This window comes from Megascapheus bottae, chromosome 16 (genome assembly GCF_031878675.1).
Source record: "Megascapheus bottae isolate mThoBot1 chromosome 16, mThoBot2.hap1, whole genome shotgun sequence".
Taxonomy (NCBI): domain Eukaryota; kingdom Metazoa; phylum Chordata; class Mammalia; order Rodentia; family Geomyidae; genus Megascapheus; species Megascapheus bottae.
In genome coordinates, this window is record NC_143524.1 from 36881015 (window position 1) to 36896217 (window position 15203).

The following is a 15203-nucleotide window of genomic DNA, read 5'->3' on the forward strand; positions in this document are numbered from 1 at the left end:
CTCTCTGTCTCTGTGTGTGTCTGTCTCTCTCTCTCTCTCTCTCTCTCTCTCTCTCTCTCTCTCTCTCTCTCTCTCTCTCTCTCTCTCTCTTTCTCTCTCTGTTTCTTTCTCTCCCTCTTCTGCCTAGACTGCTTCCCTTGAAGGCAAGCTGTGTCTGATTTCTCCCCCATGTTCTATCTAGCTCTCAGTATTATACATGGCATGTACTGAGCACTCAACAACCATTCGCAAAATGCACCAGTATCTATTGACTGGACTGTAGATTTTTATGCATATATCCTTGAATTGTGTAAGGGTATTTCCCTTCACAGCTAGTGCCAAGGAAGGATCATAAGATTACATTCTACAAAATCTGAAAACATTCAAATGAATGTGCCTATTCATTTATGTAATTATACTAAGCACTTCCCCAAAGCTCTCATTCCAAGTACTTCAGTAAAATAGAATAATGAGCCAGAGTGTAGAGAGGAGACAAACAGCCTTGGAACCCAAGGTCTTGGGACAATTAGGACCAACACCCTAAGCTTGGCTTCTCTGTGGGGAAGGATGCTGAGGAAGGGTCAGAACAGGCCCATTGTAGGAAACTGGGACACCAGGCTCAAGCTGTTGGATTGAAAACAGATCCTTCATGGAAGGAATAAAGTCTGCTTCAGACTGCTGTAGAAAAAAGTGCTAACTCGGCCAAGTAAAGTTACCCTTTGTTGCCTGGGTTCTCATGTACGTATATGTCCTTTAAAGATTCATGTTTGTGACTTCTGTCACAGACAGCCTGAGGAGAGGATGGGGTGTAATATAAACAACCCATAGAACAAAGGATACCTCTTACATAAAAGGTTGTAGTCTACAAGGTAGATCAAGAGTGGAGCAGCTAATCAATAAAGGCATATTTTATTTGTTTCAAAGCTACTATGTCTCTGTACTCTCCAAAAATGATTTCTTTTACCTCTCTGAAATGAGTAGAGGGAAAACTGGGCTCTCTGGGAACCAAGCCATATATGAGGATTCTTAGGCTGAAAGTAATAGAACTTGACTCTGACTATTGAGACAAGGAAAGGAAAGTAACTGAAATTAGTGAATAGCTTTAAGTTGAAGAAAAAGAAGGGCTGAAAACCATACTCCTGATAGGCAAGGAGCCAGGGATAATCCAAGGGTGTCAACTGTAGAAACTCACCAAACTTTCTTTCAGAAGCTACTACCCAGTGATGTAGATTAAAGTATTCCTGTGTAGGAGGACCTGGTTGATGCATTGCAGGTCATATTCTCACTTCAGTGGGTTGGGAATAGGAGCCTGGGATTCTTAGTCTTGTCTGAGCCACGGAGAGGAATTGATGTATGGCAGCAACACAGGCTGTTCTCTATTCTGTTAGTAGTAGAGTAACCATAATCAAATTAATTCTTTTGTCCTTAACATTATCAATGTTTATATGCTGCAATCGTACTATATGCTGGATTAAACAGATGAAATGAAGCACTCCACTTACCTTAAATAAGCTACTGTGCAATGCTGGGAAACAATTAAAAAAACACAAAATTGTTCAAGTTATGGTCCCTCTGGTTGCAAGAAAACAAAAGTCATTCCAAGTTACTAAGGTAAAAAGTGTTGTTCATTGCAAGGATGCAGAGCTTTTCCAGAACTAAAGGACATGAAAGCATGCACAGCTGAGCACTGGGAAGAACAGCAGAACGGAAGCAGCTGGTTATGACCTCTCTCTCCCTTTCTCTTGGGCCCCACACACTCATCTCTTCCTATTTATTGTCAGCTCCATTTTTCTTTCTCTGCAACACATCTTTCTTCTTTTACTTATCAACCTGCCAGTGCTGTAATTGCTTTCAACTCATGGGACCTTCTCACCACCAACTGTCAGCAATCTTGTGTCTCATAACAAGTCTCAGATAGAATCCATACATCTCTTGGTATAGGGTCACACAGAGTCAGGTTTCTGGCCAACAATCATGATGGATACTTTATGATGGGGTGGTCAAAATGGCCATCACTAATTCAGTTCAGCCCCAGCTCTGTGTACATATGTTCTATCTTGGAGTAGGAAGGGGACAATTGGTTGTAGGAATGTGAAGCTGTAACTGAAATATCAGTGTTGGCACATCTTTCACAACATCTAATTACAATGAATCAGAGAAGATGAATGACTGATGCTGAAGAAAAACAGCTCTTTTGTACTCATGCATTGGAAGTTTAGTAGAGAGAACTGGAGACATGGGACGACAAGTAGATGAGGTAGTAGAATTAAGGCATGGTTGCATGTTTGTTGTTGCTATCTCTGGTGTTTACTATGCTTGGAAAATTGATGATAGTGCTGTGCTTCCCCAACTTGTCTGACTAGTTTCCTCCACTCACCAAGGTCATGGATCAGAGATGAGCAAGTAGGCCAAATAGATTGTTTTCTGTTTTGCTAATGCTCCAATAGCAACAAATCAGACAATTTATATCCATTGTCCCTGTATCTGAAAGAAAAGAATGAGGCCAAATAAGCAAGTAAAAGCAGACCTAAGGAAAAACAACAGCAACAATAACAAAGAAAACAAAGAGTTCTGATCACTTTATTCACTTGAGACTGGATATCTGAACTGTGCAAGTCCTGATGCTTGTCTGTGTAAGGTTTCTGTCACATCCAAAGAACCCACAATAATACAAAAGGTTTTTGTTTGCATGTCTAAGTTATAGGAAAGGGGGGAAAACAAGATGATTGGAAAGGGGTTGGAGGGGAGGGAAATGGGGACAAAAACATGAGAAAGGGTGTCATTATGTGAGAGTAATGTACCTATTGCTTGTCAAATGTAACTGTAACCCATCTATACATTACCCTGACAATAAAAAGAAGAAAAAAAGAACCCCATAGAAAGGCTAGAAAGTAGCTAATTACAAAAACATTCTAATGCAAAATCAATCCAAGTATCCTAATACAAAAATTATCACCTGGCCAGGAGTTTGGCCAAGTGGTAGAATGCTTGCCTAGCATGCACGGAGACCTGGGTTCGAGTCCTTGGTACCATATACATAGAAAAAAGCTGGAAGTGGTGTAGAGGTTCAAGTGGTAGAGGTCTAGCCTTGAGAAAGTCCAAGGACAGTGCTCAGGCCCTGAGCTCAAGCCCACAACTGGCAAATAAAATAAAATAAAATAAAATTATCACTTGAGTTTATTTTCTTTTACAAATTAATCATTCCTGTGTTGGTAGATATTTAGGATTTTTCCAGTTTTTCATAGTAACATGGTGAGGTTCAGCCTAAAAGGAAAAGGCATTCTTTTGGGGGAATGATTCATGCCAGGTTGGGAATTGGAGTCCAGAGATTGGAGAAAGAAGAGGTTCTCCCTTTCCAACTGTGTAGAGTGTGCTGTCCAATGCCCAGGCACTTTGTGTGGACATACATTTTTATTTTTTATAATGAAGTAACTACAGTTGTGTGTTACTCAAGGTTCTACAACCAAAATACTAAGATAGATAGAGAATATGTGTTGACATTGGCAGACTCTGATTCCTCTCTTTTATTAGTATAATCAGAAGTTTATTTTAATTGATCCTTTTAAGAATAATGAGTTTTTGCTTAAGTTTCTTTGTCTTTTTTTTCCTGTTTTGGATTTTATCTAGTTCCTTTAAAGCAATTAAACAATGAGAAAGTCTCTTTTATATTAGACCAAGTTTAGGTCCCAAATCCACTGGGAGCTTTTGTCTGGATAGCTAAACTTTCTTATAATACAGCTCTACTGAAAAAAAATTTAATATGAATAATATTTATTTGAAATGATGTTTGTTTCACTTTAATTTTTACAAGGTACTTTTGATGGGCATAAAATCTAGCTAACAGTTTTATTATCTTCTGGTCTACACACATTCTGCCATGAAAGTTTTCTGTCTTATCTTTGTCTCTTTGCACTTAGTATGTCTTTTCCCACTCAGACGCTTGGAAGAATTTCTTTGTTTTGATTTTTCCTCAGAAATTATATTATGAAGCTGTCTGTTGCATCTTTAAGTTTATCCTTCTTGATATCACTGAGGTTTTGGGTCCGTGAACTTTCAATATTGAAAAATTTCTGCCACTTTTTTTTCCTACCTCTTTTCCCCTTCTATATGGTTCCAGTTACACATTTGTTAAATCACTTGTTATGGCCTCATAGGTCGCTGAGATGCTGCTCAATTTTGTCAGTCCTTTAACTGCGTCATGAAAAGACCTAGGTATTTTTTGGTTTGAGATTGAGTTCTGTTAGAGCAGCTCTAGCAGCAGAGGGCTAATTTAGGCTTCCTAAGCAATCTAGCTGATGGCTTTTCTATTTCAAGGTTGTTTTGCTTTGGTGGATAGCAACATGAACTGTTCTCAGTAGGAGCTGAGAACCTGGTTGTTCAGCCAACTTCAGTCTGAAGTTTCACCAACTTCCAGCAATTCCATCTTACCATGCTTTAGATCAGGCCTTAGACAAAAGCACAAAGGACTCTCTGAAGATGCCTGGTATTGGTTCTTTGAGTTACTCTCTTCTCTTCAGCACAATTCCAGACACAGTAGTCTTTCTGAACTCTTGTTGTAGCTTCTCTGACTTATCAGGATGACAAGGCTCCACAGTGTAGAGCAGGGTAGAGCATGGAAGCTGTCTCTGGCGTTGTGCTAGATGACTTAGAGGACCATATTGAGGTTGCTTACCACAGAGCACAGCCTTTGTCCACTGACTTGGAATTGTGTTTATCATATATCTTGCCCAGTTTTCTAGCTCTATCACATCTGAAAGTAAGTGCCCTCTATAATTACTTTTTAATAAAGTGAGTATCAAGCAACAAGTGATATATGCTTATGTTTAAAAACATGAAGTGTTTAAGACAACATAAAATATTCTACTGAATATCCTCTCTAATATATAGGAATTCTACTACATTGAAATAACCCCTTTAATTAGCTTGTTTTTGATTGTAGCATCCACATTTCTTTTTTTTTACACTGAAAGTGAAATTTAATTTATATATCTGACCATACAAAATAATTAATTCATAAACTTCAAATAGACAATAAACAAAAGTGTTAAATTTAAAAGCTACAAAGCTTGAAGGCAAAACTGTAGGATATTTTTTCTTATTTTGAGTTAGGTAAAGATTTCTCAGATGCAAAACCATAAAAAATACTGTACTCCTTTAAGAAGTACAGTATGAGACGTCATAAAAACTTTAAAAGTATCCTATTCTAGGGGCTGGCAGTTTGGCTTAGTGGTAGAGTGCTCGCCTAGCATGCACGAAGACCCAGGTTCAATTCCTCAGTACCACATACATAGAAAAAAAAAAGTAAGGAGTGGTGCTGAAGCTCAAGTGGTAGAGCTCTAGCCTTGAGAAAGTCTAAGGACTGGCAAAAAAAAAGTATCCTGGTCTAATTTTTTATTTTTTCCATATATTTTTATTGTAATTAATAGAAGGGTTACAGTATATTCACCAGATAGAAGGTTCATTACTTCACAAACATTGATACCCTTTCTCATGTCTTGGTTCCCATTTTGCTTCCTCAATCCCCACCTCTCATCTTGTTTTCCCCCCTCCCCTATCTGATTTCAAATAACCAAATATGCATATATACAATATATCAGATAACAAGATGAAATACTATAACCATATGTGATAACCAAGGGACAGCAAAAGAGATGAGAGATAACATAGTACATTAAGGACAACAATCACTCATTATATGGCTTTTGTTTCTATATCCTGGAGGTCCTTTCATTTAGCGTCATTCTAAATGACCTTATGTATCTAAGTTTTGTTCTATTGTAAATCTCTGCTAGGAGAGACCAAGGTTTCTACTGATTATGACAAATGAGGGAAACCATTGAGCCTATGCTCCTTTGAGTCTGGCTTACTTCACTTAATATGATTTTTCTAAGTCTTTCCATTTCCTAACAAATGGGACAATGTCATTCTTTCTGACAGCAGCATAGAATTCCATTGTGTATAAATACCACATCTTGTTGATCCATTCATCAACTGAGGGACATCTAGGTTGGTTCCATGTTTTTGCTATGGTAAATAGTGCTGCAATGAACATTGATGTGCTGGTAGATTTAGTATGTCCTTTGTTTCTGGATGATTGGGTAAATGCCAAGTAGTGGAATTGCTGGGTCATAGGGGAGCTCTATGTTTAGTCTTTTGAGGAACTGCCATACTGCTTTCCATAGTGGTTGAACGAGTTTGCACTCCCACCAACAGTGTAGTAGCAATCCCTCCTGGCCACATCACCTCCAGCATCTGTTGTTATTAGTTTTCTTGATCCTGGTGGAATCTTAGAGTTGTTTGGATTCGCATTTCTTTTATGGCCAGAGATGTCGAGCATTTCTTCATGTGTCTATAGGCCATTCTTATTTCTTCTTCTGAGAAGACTCTCTTTAAGTCTTTGGCCCATCTTTTGATGGGATGGTTGTTTCTTTGGAGATTAGTTTTGGAATGATTCAATTTTTTGAGCTGTTGATATAGTTTAGATATGAGACCTTTGTCCATTGTATGGTTGGTGAAGATCTTCTCCCACTCTGTAGGCTTTCTAGTTAATTTACTAGCTATGTCCTTTGCTATACAAAAGCTCTGAAGTTTAATGCAGTCCCACTTATCCAGCCTTTCTCTGATTTTGTTGTGTTTCTTGGTCCTTATTAAGAAAGTTTCGACCTGTGCCAAGGAGACCTAGTGTATCTCCTATTCCTTCTTGTAAAGTTTTCAGTGTATCTGCTTTTACCTCAAGGTCTTTGATCAATTTGGAATTAATCTTAGTGCAGGGTGACAAAGAAGGATCCAACATTAGTTTTCTGCCAGTGCACAATTGGTTTTGCTATATGGGTTTTTTTATTATTCCATATGAAATTTTGGCTTGCCTCTTCTATTTCTTTAAAGGATGACATTGGGATATTGATAGCTATTGCATTGAATTTGTAGAGGATCCACATTTCTATTTCACTATTGATACTTATTTACTTGTGATTTCATTTACTGACTTCCCAGCATGATTAAATGGTTTAACCAATAACTTTTCCATTTTTCCATTTTTCATTTTTTACTTCCCTAAAAATTTGTATCACAACTAAAATGAGGTAAGAGTATATCACAATTTTATGTTTATGTTTTACATAATGACCATGAATATATTGATTATTTCAGAGTACTATTGCTTTAACTTTTAGTTTGCTTTTTTATTATTTGAGTTCAGAATTACTTCATTGAAGTAATTTTGCCTTTTAGGTATTCTTAATGTATACAAAAATGTTCCATTTTAAGAGATACAATATTTAGCCAGTGTCCTTTTCGATTAGAGGCAAGTTTCTGGGGACCTCAGTAGTACTGCTGGGAAACTTGTATATCTGTTTACTTATAGTATCCAAGCATCACTTTCCTGAGTTCTATTCATTACTTCCCATTTCCTATGTATTAATCTTTCTTGGTTTACTCTCTCTGTTTTGCTAGAGTGTATCCTCAAGCAGCTGCCTGAAAAATGGAGTTGATATTTTGTGTAATTTAATGCCAGAAATACCTTTTCCTAGAGTTCAAGTTGATGGATAGTTTAAATGTTTGTAATGTATAAGTTTACAGAGCTTTCTGCGTGGCTTTGAAATCCTTAGTCTGTAGGTTTCTATTCTCTAGTATTACTGAAGAAAAGTTGATACCGTATAAGTCTTTTTTGTCATTTGTGACTTTTAATTTTTGTATTAGAATATTTTATAATTCTTTATCTCATTTACTCTAATATTCATGCTCCTAGCTTTTAACTTGGCTCTTACTTATCTGTTTGATTTTCATTTATTTATTATGTTGGACACCCATAGCCCACCTTTCAATATGAAGGTTTGCCTTTGAAAAATCAGTAATACCCTTTCCCTACTTTTTCTATTTTCCATTTTTCCTTTTATAATTTGTATGACAAATTTCTGAATTTATCTTATATTCAATTCTATTCTCCTTATTGATTTTTTCTCTGCTTTTTCTATTTTCCTTCAGATTTTCTTGATGTATTTTCCAGAAATTCTAGTCAAATTTTAAATTTGGTCATCACATATATCATTTTCTAAGAGCTCTTTCTTTTTTTTTCTATTTTTTTTTCCTTTTTGCCAGTCCTGGGCTTGAACTCAGGGCCTGGGCACTGTCCTTGGTTAAGGCTAGCACTCTGCCACTGGAGCCACAGTGCCACTTCTGGTTTTTTTATGTATATATGGTACTGAGGAATGGAACCCAGGGCTTGTGCATTCTAGATGGGCATTGTATCACTAGACCACACTTCCAGCCCCAAGAGCTCTTTCTTCATTTCTGAGTGTTTTCATTTTTAGTTCCCCAATGCTTAATGCATGCTTTTATCCCTATGTAACTAAAGATAATGATTAAAGGGAATATTTTCTTCTGTTGTTCATTGTTTTCTAAGGCTTGTGTTGTTTTCTGTTTGTTTTGATTTCTCATTTTATGTTAATGAATTTCTCACATCCATTAAGTCTGTTTGATCTTGGTTCTCTGTTCAAATGTGTGTGAGTGTGAGTATGTATATATGTATGTCACTCTAGATCCTAGTGGTGCTTCTCAAATGGTGATTTTCAAGACATATGGAAGAATGGATCACTCTATGGAGTTTCTCTGAATGCCAGGAAAAGCCCTCTTCTATCCTGTCAGGAAGATCTTGGACACAGCATCTTGCTGGGAGGATCTGGAATGTGGGGAGAAACTGGAATTTGGTCTCATTACTTTCAGTTGACTGTTGGTTATAATGTACCTCCCTTCTCATTTGTTGCCTCCATTTCACTAGAGTAGTTCTTGTCCATTACACTAGAGAAGAAAGCTCAAATCTCCTATGCAGGGAAGGAATGAGTAGGCTGACTACCAAATGCCCTCTTATCTTTGCAGTCTGACTCCTGTGGATTCTTCACCACTGTAGTTTCATGTAGTAAATTGCTTCTTTTTCATGTCCCTTGTCTATTCCTCCAACAAATTTCAGTTTTTAAAAATTGGTTGAAACCTCTTATATAAGCTGATTTTCTCTTCCCTGTTCTCTGTTAAAAATTCTTTTAATCAGGGGAAATCGGCAGAAGATGGCGGTGGTTTAGTGCGAGATGTAGTGAGCTCCTGCCAAGATTCATGTACTGGCAGTGCAGGAGACAGTCCTCTACCAGAAATTGATCCTAAGTAACCTTTAGGACCACAGAGAACTCAGGCAGAGAGGAAAAAAAGCCAGAATACCAGCGCGAGAAGAGAGCATGGAGCCCCGCCAGCTGCAGAGCAGCCAGGGAGACAAAGGCTCTTCTGAATCAGAGTAGAGATAGTGTGCCTCAACAGTGCAGACCCACCAGCTGCAGACAGAGTCACACAGAGCCTGCGCAAGCCCAGAGCCGACACCCCGCCATGCACAGACCTGCCAGCTTCACGGAACGGGACAATCCAGCAATTTGTGAGTACATCCCAGGAGAAGTTTCCACTTCTGCCAGAGTAACAGCATTGGGAGGGAGCCCCTCCCCCTCCAGCTGAGAGCAGTGCCATCTTGACTGCTGGCAAAGACCCAGCCAAAGCAATTGGAGCCTGAGAGGTGTTGCTGACAGCGCCATCTTTCTAACTGGCAAAGGATTTCTCAGAGATCACTTAGCCGGAATCCGGCCCTTAGCGCTGCTGAAGCCCGTCCCCTGTGCCAGCAACAGACCTGGTAAACAAAGCTGCCCAGGGATCTTTCAGCTTTGTTTTACCTATCAAGCAATCTGATCCGAAAAACTGCAAAGCCAAATCACAAGAGAAAAAGACTTTGTGAAGTGTTTAGATCCCGAATTTACTGGAGACACAAGTTTCTTATCCTCCCCGCCCCCCCACACACAAAAAAACTGAAGAATACCCTTTTTTTTCTACCCCATGTCATTTGCATTTTAGATGTTCTTATTTTTCTCTTTGCCATTTAACCTACAGCTTTTTTTCTAATGTTATGCTTCATTCCTTTTTTTTTCTTTTTTTCTTTTTTTCTTTTTTCTCCTCTCTTTTCCCGCAATCCTGCTGTCACTGTGGTCGTTCCTAGAAACACAGTGACAGCTCTGGTTACAGTCTGAATAAAAACGATATCCATATTGACACACTCACCTGCTTTTTAAACTCCTGCTTCTCAAACCTGGTATCTCTTGGGTAAGAACTCAGAACAGTGAGGAATCGCCCCCCACCTTTTCTTTTTTTTTTTCTTTTGTTGTTGTTGTTGTTTTTGTTTGGGTTTTGGTTGTGTGTGTGTGTGTTCTGTTTTCTTTTATTTTGTTGTTGTTTTGATTCTTTTTTTCTTTTTAAAATTTGTATCATTGAAATCTCCTATATCTACCTCCCTCTTTTCTCTATATATTGTTCTTATTACTCTTCTTATTTTCATAAATTTTATCTAAGTTCACCTAAACTTTCTACTCAAATACTCTACCTGTCTATCACCTTAGGTCAGTAATCCTTACACAATACCTTTTCTTCCTTACTATAATAATCTTACACTCCTGTATTATTCTTTTCCTACCTACCTTGTCGTCTTTCATATTATTTTTCTATCTCTGGTCCTCTGTTCAACCTTCAACTCTTATAATGCATGGATCTACATTTGATGGTTGTTGAGCAATGCTGTGTATCTAGATGTTCAATTATACTCTAGGTCCAATAAATACAATAGAGATTGGATTAAGGGGCTTATTGTTTTGGTCATAAATTGGTCATCTATGATTGTATTAGATTTGTATGTGAGTGCACAAAAAGAAAGAGAGAGTGATATTACCCATCTAAAAAGAGCGAGCATCTATTGTCAGCCAACTAAAAAGGTCTAGGTTGGTTATATCTGAAAAATTATAATCTTGTTTAGTATTAATCTTGCTCCCATTTTCAAATGGGCAGAACAAGAAACTCAAGAAAAATGTCAAATCAAGGAATAGCATCTCCCACCAAACATAAACAGGCAATGAAGCAGTCAGTGGCAAATCTAGAGGAGAGCCTTCCAAGTGCTATACAAATGCAATTGATAAACATCATTAATGAAAAATATGAAAACATAAAGAAAGACATAAGGGAAGAAGCCACAGCTAAACAAGAGGAAACCATAAACAAGGTGATATGTGAAAAAGGGGAAGCCATAAAGGAGGCCATAATAAAGGTTTTTCAAAGAAAAATGGATGAATTCATAGAATCCACAAACAAAGAGGTGACCGAACTCCAACAAATGTCCAAAGAGAATAAAGCTGCTGAGCTAACCACTCAAATGGAAATCAAGGAGCTAAAGAAATCCATACATTACCTAAAACAAGAGATGCAAGGCATCAAAAATGAGCAATTAGAAGCAAGGGAGATGAAGAATAAAGTAGATAGCTTTGATAGCCGGTTAGACAATGCAGAAGAGAGAATTTATGGGGTTGAAGATAATTTAGTTATTATAGAGAAAGAACAGAAAATGAGTCAATTCAAATCTAGGAAATATGAGCAAACGCTACAGGAGGTCCAAGATACAGTTAGGAAGCCTAATTTAAGGCTAATTGGTATTGAGGAGAGTCTGGAGAAAGAGGTCAATGGTATTGGAAATATACTTCAGGAAATCATCTCAGAGAACTTCCAATATACAGAAGGGCAGGCCCATTCAGGTACAAGAAGCTTTTAGAACCCCAAACAGACCTGACCAGAAAAGAACATCCCAGCACCACATTATAATCCGATCTGGATCAATAGAGACCAAAGATAGGATCCTAAAAGCAGCCAGGGAGAAGAGAACAATCATCTATAAAGGCAAACCAATCACAATAACCCCGGATTTCTCAGCAGAGACTATGCAAGCAAGAAGAGATTGGAAGGATATATGTCATGCCCTGAAGTCAAATAACTACCAACCAAGAATACTGTACCCAGCTAAGCTCTCATTCATAATGGAGAGAACAATAAAAACATTCCATTCCAGGGAAAAGCTGCAACATTATGTAGCAACAAAACAAACATTACAGAAAATTCTCAAAGATGTTCTACACATAGAAAACCAACACAAATGTAATACAGAGAAAGACATGGTACCCAAAACTCATAACATCTAAGTACCACAAAAACTATCAAGACACAGGCCCTAATGAAAGCTTGTAAAAATGGCAGGAACTAATAAATATTTCTCAATCCTGACTCTCAATATCAATGGACTTAACTCTCCAATTAAATGACATAGATTATCTAGTTGGGTCAAAAAGCAAGAACCAACGTTCTGCTGTCTTCAAGAGACACATCTTACCCCCCCCCCCAAAAAAAAACCCATTTTTTGAAAGTGAGAGGTTGGAATAAACTGTATCAAGCTAATGGCCCCCATAAACAGGCTGGAGTTGCCATCCTCATATCAGATAAAATAGACTTCAAACTAAAATTAGTGAGAAAAGACAAAGAAGCTTACTACATACTACTAAAGGGATCTTTCCTCCAGGAGGAAATAACCATCCTAAATATCTACACACTGAATCCCGGAGCTCCGAACTTCATCAAGCAAACTTTACTGTCACACATAGATCGAAACACAGTGATTGTTGGTGACTTTAACACACCACTCTCACCTTTGGACATATCAACATGGCAAAAACTCACCTGAGAAACCTTAGAATTGAACAACTATATAGACCAACTAGATCTAACAGACATCTGCAGATTATTCCACCCAGCAACAACACAATATACGTTTTTCTCAGCAGCACATGGAACATTTTCCAAAATAGACCACATTTTAGGCCATAAAACAAACCTGGACAGATTCAGAAACACTGAAATTATTCCCTGCACTCTCTCAGACCACAAGAGCATCAAATTGGAACTGAACACCCATCTCCACCAACATCAGAACAGCAATCCAACAGTTTATGAAATTTAACAAAAAGGAGCACACAAAATACCAGCTCCTTTGGGACACGGCAAAGGCAGTACTCAGAGGAAAATTTATAGCTCTTAGTGCCTACAATAACAAATTGGAAAAATCACAAACCAATAATTTAATGTGTCACCTTAAGCTCCTGGAAAAAGAGCAACAAGCCAATCCTAATCCCATTAGAAGGTAGCAAATTATTAAAATCAAGCAGGATTAAATGAATTGGAATCCAAAAAAACTATAGAAAGAATCAACAAAACAAGGAGTTGTTCTTTGAAAAAATTAACAAAATTGACAGACCCTTAGCAAATCTTACCAAAAAAAGAAGGAAGCATACAGAAATATACAAAATCACAGACGAAAATGGTAAAATCATGACAGAAATTACCACGATCCAGAGTATCATGAGGGAATACTTCTCAAACCTTTACGCCAACAAATTTGAGAATGTAGAAGAAATGGATGAATTCCTACCCACACTGAACCAAGAAGAACTAACCCAACTAAACAGGCCTATTTCAAGCACTGAAATAGAAATGGCAATTAGAGAACTTCCACCTAAGAAAAGCCCAGGGCCAGATGTATTCACAGCTGAATTCTATAAGGTCTTCAAAGCAGAGATCACACCAATACTCTTCAAGCTCTTCAAAAATTGAAAATGAAGGTTCTTTACCAAACTCATTCTATGAAGCCAGTATAACCCTCATCCCCAAACCAGACAGAGATTCATCAAACAAAGAGAACTATAGACCTATTTCTTTAATGAACATCGATGCAAAACTTCTCAACAAAATACTGGCCAACCGTCTACAACAACTCATCAAAAAAATTATACACTATGATCAAACAGGTTTCATCACAGGGAGGCAAAGCTGGTTCAACATACACAAATCAATTAATATAATTCAACACATCAACAGGAGCAGGGACAAAAATCACATGATTGTCTCAATAGAAGCAGAAAAGGCATTTGACAAGATCCAACACCCCTTTATGTTAAAAGCTCTGGAGAAACTAGGAGTCCATGGAACATTCCTCAATATAATAAAGGCTGTGTATGACAAACCCACAGCTAGTATTATACTTAACGGCGAAAAGCTAAAGCCATTCCCTCTAAAATCAGGAACGAGACAAGGATGGCCACTATCTCCACTCCTCTTTAACATAGTATTAGAATTCCTAGCCAGTGCAATAAGGCAAGAAGCAAGCATAAAGGGGATCCAAATAGGGAAAGAGGAAGTAAAACTTTCCCTCTTTGCAGATGACATGATTCTGTATTTAAAGAATCCTATAGACTCTACTCCCAAGCTCCTTGAGCTGATTCAAAACTTTGGAAGGGAAGCAGGGTATAAAATTAACCCTCAAAAATCAACTGCCTTCCTCTACACCAACAGTGAGAGGAATGAGGCAATAATCAGGAAAGCAACTTCTTTTAAAATTGCCTCAAAGAAAATAAAGTACCTAAGAATGTAAATGACCTTTTTGATGAAAACTTTAAAACCCTGAAAAAGGAAATTAAAGCAGAACTGAGGAAATGGAAAAACCTCCCATGCTCCTGGATTGGAAGAATCAACATCGTGAAAAGGACAATCTTGCCAAGGGCTATCTACAAATTCAGTGCAATACCCATCAATTACCCAATGTCATTCTTTAAAGAAATAGAAGAAGCAATCCAAAATTTCATATGGAATAATAAAAGACCCCGTATAGCAAAAACACGTCTTAGCAGAAAGAACGGTGCAGGAGGAATTTCACTACCAAACTTTAGACTCTATTACAGAGCTATAATTATCAAAACAGCTTGGTACTGGCACAAAAACAGGCCTGAAGACCAATGGAATAGAACTGAGGATCCAGATATTAACCCACAGACCTATGGCCACCTAATCTTTGAAAATAGAATGGAAGAAAGATGGCCTCTTCAACAAGTGGTGCTGGCAGAACTGGTTAAGCACATGCAGAAAACTAAAGTTGGATCCTTCTTTGTCACCCTGCACTAAGATTAATTCCAAATTGATCAAAGACCTTGAGGTAAAAGCAGATACACTGAAAACTTTACAAGAAGGAATAGGAGATACACTAGGTCTCCTTGGCACAGGTCGAAACTTTCTTAATAAGGACCAAGAAACACAACAAAATCAGAGAAAGGCTGGATAAGTGGGACTGCATTAAACTTCAGAGCTTTTGTATAGCAAAGGACATAGCTAGTAAATTAACTAGAAAGCCTACAGAGTGGGAGAAGATCTTCACCAACCATACAATGGACAAAGGTCTCATATCTAAACTATATCAACAGCTCAAAAAATTGAATCATTCCAAAACTAATCTCCAAAGAAACAACCATCCCATCAAAAGATGGGCCAAAGACTTAAAGAGA

At 37.8% G+C, this 15203-nt stretch overlaps 1 long non-coding RNA gene across 2 annotated transcripts in view; it reads left to right on the plus strand.

Moving 5' to 3' along the window:
* LOC150053170 (uncharacterized) overlaps positions 1–15203 on the plus strand; it is a 195847-nt gene that overhangs the window by 151443 nt on the left and 29201 nt on the right. The window contains exon 6 of one of the 2 annotated variants that reach the window (XR_016538078.1): positions 9023–9613. The exons of the other annotated variant lie outside the window; for it this stretch is intronic. This is a non-coding gene — a long non-coding RNA (uncharacterized LOC150053170). Of the gene's footprint in view, positions 1–9022; positions 9614–15203 lie in introns of those variants that run through there. 2 annotated transcript variants of the gene reach the window in all.